Source organism: Montipora capricornis, chromosome 2 (assembly GCF_036669925.1).
Source record: "Montipora capricornis isolate CH-2021 chromosome 2, ASM3666992v2, whole genome shotgun sequence".
Classification (NCBI taxonomy): domain Eukaryota; kingdom Metazoa; phylum Cnidaria; class Anthozoa; order Scleractinia; family Acroporidae; genus Montipora; species Montipora capricornis.
The window spans coordinates 60,516,793-60,523,553 of record NC_090884.1 but is presented as its reverse complement, the minus strand read 5'-3'; the positions used below and the strand labels follow the sequence as shown (position 1 = coordinate 60,523,553).

At 39.3% G+C, this 6,761-nt stretch overlaps 1 long non-coding RNA gene across 1 annotated transcript; it reads right to left on the bottom strand.

Annotated features, from left to right (window-relative positions):
• Positions 1–1,044: 1,044 nt before the first annotated feature.
• On the bottom strand, positions 1,045–2,143 carry LOC138038160 (uncharacterized). The gene is made up of 3 exons (XR_011130202.1): positions 1,996–2,143; positions 1,791–1,914; positions 1,045–1,492 (listed from the first exon to the last, which is right to left on the bottom strand). It is a non-coding gene; the product is annotated as an uncharacterized lncRNA (long non-coding RNA).
• Positions 2,144–6,761: the final 4,618 nt, after the last annotated feature.

Here is a 6,761-nt window from a genome sequence, read left to right as displayed (position 1 = left end):
TCTGTATAGTACTCCCATTAACTGATCTACAATAAGATATCAGTGGAGGGATTGAAATATTATCAGATGTTACAAATTATTAGTGTATATTGGCATTAATGTGCAAGAATTTACTTTAATTAGTTGTAAAAATTGATTTTTTAGACTTGAGAAATGAGCAACCTTTGAGCAACTTTTTCTTAAAATGAGCAACGTTTAGGGAACTTTTGAAAATTTTTGGAGCAACTATTGACAGAAATCCGAGCAACTTGTGTAAAAGCCTACTGGAAAGCCCCGTGGGCTTTATATTTGAGAGCAATTTCCCCTTATACATTTACTTTCACTCATCTGTTTGACTTCCTCCAAACGAGGCCTATTTGGAGAAGAGCTCGGTGGGACTTAACGCTACCAACCTCAAACTTGGTGAGAGGATCGAGCTGTGTATAATAAGTCCCTTGGCAGAATTCTTGAAACTGGCTCTAATCGGGAAGTAGTTAAATAATCCCTTGATATGTTTTGGACTAAGTCCTTTCACCAGGCAATCGGTGCTTTCGCTAGAATTGTTGGAGTGAGAAAAAGGTTTCCCAAGGTCTTACCTTTTCTGTTATGAAGGACGATTAACGGGTTGGGGATCGACGTTTCACAAACACCCAAGGGAAATAGATGCTCGATTTCATGTTAACAGCCACTCACAATGGAACCAGGTTGATAATCAGACAGAATTTGATGCTTCTCTGGTTTGGAGAGTTATGAATGTAGCTTTAAACGTTGCAATTCAATGCTTGATGAATTAGTGGGGGTGTTCAATAGCGCTAGCTGTAGGAATAGGCAAACTGTGAACTTCGCGTATCTGGTATTTATCAATGATTTCAGCCTTAATTAAAGCAAATTCTCTGAAAAAGCAACCGTAATTGTCAGTGGTAGAGCTCTTTCCATAGTTTTGAAATCTCATATCAAATCTTCATCCTTTACCTTGCATGTTTGAATTTTTTGCGCTCTTTATTGCGCATGCACAACGAAACGAGCCACTCGAGCGATTAACTCCAAAATCTGTTGGGTTGGCACCACTTTGGTTTATTTGTGACAGTGAAATAAAGACCAAGGTGAAAATCAGTCTTTTTCCGCTAAGATCGATGAAGGAGGAAAATTGACATTCGCACTTAATAAAGAAGGAAGGTCCAGTGAACACAAAAATAAATTCCCAGAAAGGAAAAAGTTTTAAAAATGGGGTAAACTAAATAGCAATTACTAAGCTCTTATTCGTAAAATACAATAATCCTTGTCTTAAAACAAATTTATGTTTACAAATGAGTCATGTATTATATCAACAATGGCACACAGATGAGGATCTAAATAGTCACGCAAAATGGTGCACCCAGGCTGTAACATTCCTAAATCATTAAACATTCTTCGAAAAGTGTTTATAGTTTTCGGAAATATTTTGTAGGATGTTGTTGTCAATTCTTATTTCTTGAAGTGAAGACCTCATCGCAGACATCCAACTTGTTGCAATCTGAAAATAAAACAGAAAAGGAAACTAGAATACGCCACGCTGCTTTCCGCACGCGTTTTTAAAAACTGCAGTGACTTGTGTATGACAACACTAAAGTCGCAAAAAGCCCATGGCACTCCTTTACCACATTTAAAGCTTTGTTTTCGGTTGTCCCGAATTCATTTCTACCTGCCAGTTGAGGTTCTTAATCATGTTTCTGTTAAGTTTGAATTATTTCTTTCAGATTATTAAAAGTTGAGTGCCTGTGAACTAGCTTGATAACTAAGTGCACTTCCATTAAAAACAAAGCCTTATTTACCTTTTATCAAGTTTCAACTTGATAGAAAGCAGGAGACAGTCAACTAAAATCGTGGGAAAAAAAGACAATCCAATGCGACGGAGTTTGCCGAACAGAGAAAGAGTCGGGAGAAAAGCTCTAACAACTGAAAGGTTGGAGAAAACTACACAATCAGTATCGGCAAATTTTCAAGAGATGATGAAACAAAATACTCAGAAAACAGTACCTGGTGAAAGTGGTTTTCTTTGTTTTGAACAGGTACTGGTCTTTTGTCCCCCTTGTCATTGAAAATCGGCAATTTTTCACACCGGATGAGCCGTAGGATTGAATTTCGGCACTTCATAGCAATCAGCAAAATGAAACCATTGTAAGAAAAGCACGTATGCCTGTAATATCTAAAATGCTCTTGAAATGACGTTCAAAACTCAAAGTGGCCGATGCCATTTTCTCATCAATTTTTTTCTTCCAAAACCGCAAGGTTAACCTTTTTTGGGTATCGTCAGCCTTGCAGTTTCAAGAGTTAAGAATATCGAGGTAAAAACACTCTTCAGTAAAAAAGAGAGAATGCTTATTCGCTCGCAACCAATCAATTTTTGTTAAATACTGAAATCCTATTGGCTAATCCAAAAATCATCTTCAACTTGAATTAAAATCCTTTTTGCCGTCAGTCAACGCTGTTCGATATCAATAGTCCTCGCACAGGTGCATGGAATTAAAAACACAAGCTGAACTTACTGCAACAGCCACACATAGGAACGAAAGGAAAAATCCTTCAAAGCAAAGCTCGCCAAAAGATACTAACTTACGGCAAACCTCTAAAAGAAAAGGAGAGGAAATAATTAGCGCCATTGAATTCAAGAGACGAAAAACTGAGGAATATATCCTTAAACTCAACAAACATTTAGAACAAAATACTTGTTCTAAGTCACTCCAGTATCAAGCGCGGGCAAACATAATGCCCGATGACATGTTTCAAAAAGAGATAGGCGCCATAAAACAATATGCCGAAAACAATTTGTGGAAGCCCTGTTGCGCTTCCATCAACTCAGATTCGAGAGTCACTCGAAAAAGTTAGAAAGGGCGAAATATGCCAAACACCGAAACAAGACATTTGTTTCCTCTCGAACTGGGTCACAATCGCCCTCGGAGGAAGAGAACAATGTCAATAATGATGTAAATAGGATAAAAAACCTAGAAAAGCAACTTTTTACTGGGTTGCCTATGGCAAACCCAGTCGAGGTCTGCCTTTAGTTTGTTTGTTTTATTTATTTTATTTATTTTATTTTATTTTATTTTTTATCCGTGTCGGTAAAAGTCTTGCCTGTCACTTCCCTGGTAAGTGGTGTCTTTGTGCATAGAGCCTTCTGCGCGTATTTTCTTAGGATCGAGAGGGTAGTGGAACTGCGTAGATTTCTCTGGTGGACACAGCAGAATCATTAACTTAGCCTGCAATGGCGTCGAAAGTCATGTAACGCGAATGGCGTTTTAGTGGATCCTTAAACAAAATATACCCTTATGGAGCTCAATAATGGAAAGTCAGTAGGATAAACTAGGCAGGAATCTCAAAAGCGACGAGTACTGGACTTCGACAACAATCTATCGCCCGTCGAGACGAAATCAAAGTGAGTTGTATTTACCTGAAGTACATGGTAATTTGACACGATTGAGTTTCTTGTCTTCACACACGCAATGAAATGGGAAGAGGTTTTCGCCTCTAAGAGCAAGTATGTTGTTTTTTTCAATAAATTTTTCTCTGGAAAAGGATTCTGTCGTATTTTCTGCCTTTGTGAATTATAACATCATATTGTGTATTGAATTTTCGAGCTTAAGGTTGAAATGTGATATGGGAGAAGTTTTTACTGGGTTGCCCTATGGGAAACCCAGTCGGGAAATAGGTAATTTGAAACGATTGAGTTTTTTGTTTTCACGCACGCAATGAAATAGGAAGAGGTTTTCGCCTCTAAGAGCAAATATGTTGTTTGTTTCAATAAAATTTTCTCTGGAAAAGGATTCTGTCGTATTTTCTGCCTTTGTGAATTATAATATCATGTTGTGTATTGAATTTTCGAGCTTATGGTTGGTGTGATAACCGAACGGTTCTTACCGACCTAATACATGTAAATGTAAATGTAAATGTAAATGTAAATGTGATATGGGAGAAGATTTTTAGTATTGCTCTGTAAGCAGGAAGGGTTCACAGGCCTGTTGGAAGCGTGCTTGAGTTTCAACAAAATGAGCCCAAGATCAGTGAAAAATTGTGACGCAGATGAATAATAAAGTAGCTGCTATTTCCAAAATGATGGAATTACCTGGTGATAAATAACGTCGTACGCGTCTTGGAGAGTAAATTTTGACTTTGCATAAACAAGAGTTGGGCGATTGTGATCTTTGTTTTGACTTCGCTCATTTCATTGTCACACTTTATAACACTTGACAGAAAAAGAAACTTTCAAAAACCCGGTATCTTGCCATCATTTGACACAGATACTTCACTGTTTGGCGAGTAAACATGCCGCGGTAACTTAATCACGGCGTCCGCTGAATTCCGGCACGTCACTTTCGATTTTGCGATTTATTTGAACGTAGCAAAAATCTCCCAAAATGTTTGTCGCTGATCGCAACTTTTTATATTCTATATTCACGGTTCAAAATTAATGTTGTTTTCATGTCGTAAATATTTTATTCTCGATCGACCGTCCCGGAAACTTCGTTCTGCTCTTTCTAAAAACTGTGTATCAATAGTTATTTGCTTTTGCATCAATATTTGTTTTGCATAAAGCAAGTATGGCAAGCCGTTACTGCCAAAAGCCCTTCAACTTTCTGGAAACCAGGTTGAAATCCATGTTGACACGATCGAGTTATAGAAATTGTAGGTTGAGTTACGTCTGGGGATGGTCGAGTTTCGTGGAAAAAGCTCCAGTTCTAACTACTGATTGTTGAGTTTCTGCGATCTAGTGTCGAGTTCCGGCGATCCAGTCTTGAGTTTCTGCGATCGACTGTTTTCTAATTCTGGCTAGCGAGTTTTTTAAATTCTCGCTAGCGAGTTTTCTAATTCTGGCTAGCGAGTTTTCTAATTCTGGCTAGCCAGTTTTAGAATTCTCGCTAGCGAGTTTTTTAATTCACACTAGCGAGTTTTCTGATTCTCGCTAGCGAGTTTTCTAATTCTCTCTAGCGAGTTTTTCAACTCATTCCCAGGACCTGCTCTGACAGCGTTACCCATAGGTCTATGCCTCTATGTATGCGTTCCGGTTCTTCGTTCTCCAACATGGCGACAATTGAGGAGGAACTTCGGAACTTCTTCATAGGCTTTAACGAAATTTTAGAACAGTTAGAGTCTAGTGACGTCAATCCTGCGACTGAATACTCGGAAAGAAAACTAGAGAATTATGTCACTATTCTTTTCGGGATGATCTGCCAAATGGAAAGCGGTGAAAGATCAGAGCATCGAAGCAACTTACTGACGCTTCTGACAGCGCTTTATGAACTGTCGTATGGGAAGCTGGAGATATTATCGAGTCAAATACAAGAGCAGTCATGTCTTCAGCAGAAATCTTCTTACTATCCTCAACTTGAAAAGACTGGAGGTCGGCCCAAGTTCTCACTAACTAAAGAGCAGCTTGTGAATCTTCGCGAGACTGGTTTAACGTGGGCGAAAATTGCCTTGTGTCTGAATGTTAGCGAAAGAACTTTATACAGACGAGTTCAGGAATTTGAAATTGATGGCAAATTTTCAGATTTATCAGACAATGATCTAGACGAACAGTGCTCAAGTCCATGATGGCATTAACCCCTCGAGCGGGTGAAAGCTACATACGCGGGAGTTTAAAGGGCAGCGGCGTTCGAATACGGCGTTGGAGGATACGGGAAAGGCTTAATTCCATAGATCCTGTGGGCAGAGCAACTCGAAGGAGTAGTGCAATTCGAAGGCAAGTTTATAATGTTCGCGCACCAAATTGCTTGTGGCACATTGATAGTAATCATAAATTAATAGCATAGAGATTTGTAATTCATAGGTGTATCAATGGGTACAGTCACAGGTACCCCAAGCACTGTTCGTTTAGATCATTGTCTGATAGATCTGAAAATTTGCTATCAATTTCAAATTCCTGAACTCGTCTGTATAAAGTTCTTTCGCTAACATTCAGACACACGGCAATTTTCGCCCACGTTAAACCAGTCTCGCGAAGATTCACAAGCTGCTCTTTAGTTAGTGAGAACTTGGGCCGGCCTCCAGTCTTTTCAAGTTGAGGATAGTAAGAAGACTTCTGCTGAAGACATGACTGCTCTTGTATTTGACTCGATAATATCTCCAGCTTCCCATACGACAGTTCATAAAGCGCTGTCAGAAGCGTCAGTAAGTTGCTTCGATGCTCTGATCTTTCACCGCTTTCAATTTGGCAGATCATCCCGAAAAGAATAGTGACATAATTCTCTAGTTTTCTTTCTGAGTATTCAGTCGCAGGATTGACGTCACAAGACTCTAACTGTTTTAAAATTTCGTTAAAGCCTATGAAGAAGTTCCGAAGTTCCTCCTCAATTGTCGCCATGTTGGAGAACGAAGAACCGGAACGCATACATAGAGGCATAGACCTATGTGTAACGCTGTCAGAGCAGGTCCTGGGAATGAGTTGAAAAACTCGCTAGCGAGAATCAGAAAACTCGCTAGCGAGAATTAAAAAACTCGCTAGCGAGAATTCTAAAACTGGCTAGCCAGAATTAGAAAACTCGCTAGCCAGAATTAGAAAACTCGCTAGCGAGAATTTAAAAAACTCGCTAGCCAGAATTAGAAAACTCGCTAGCGAGAATTTGAAAACTCGCTAGCCAGAATTTTAAAACTCGCTAGCGAGAATATGAAAACTCGCTAGCGAGAGTTGGACAGTCGATCGCAGAAACTGAAGACTGGATCGCGGGAACTCGACACTAGATCGCAGAAACTCGACACTAAATAGCGAGAACTCGACACAAGATCGCAGAAACTCAACAATCAGTAGT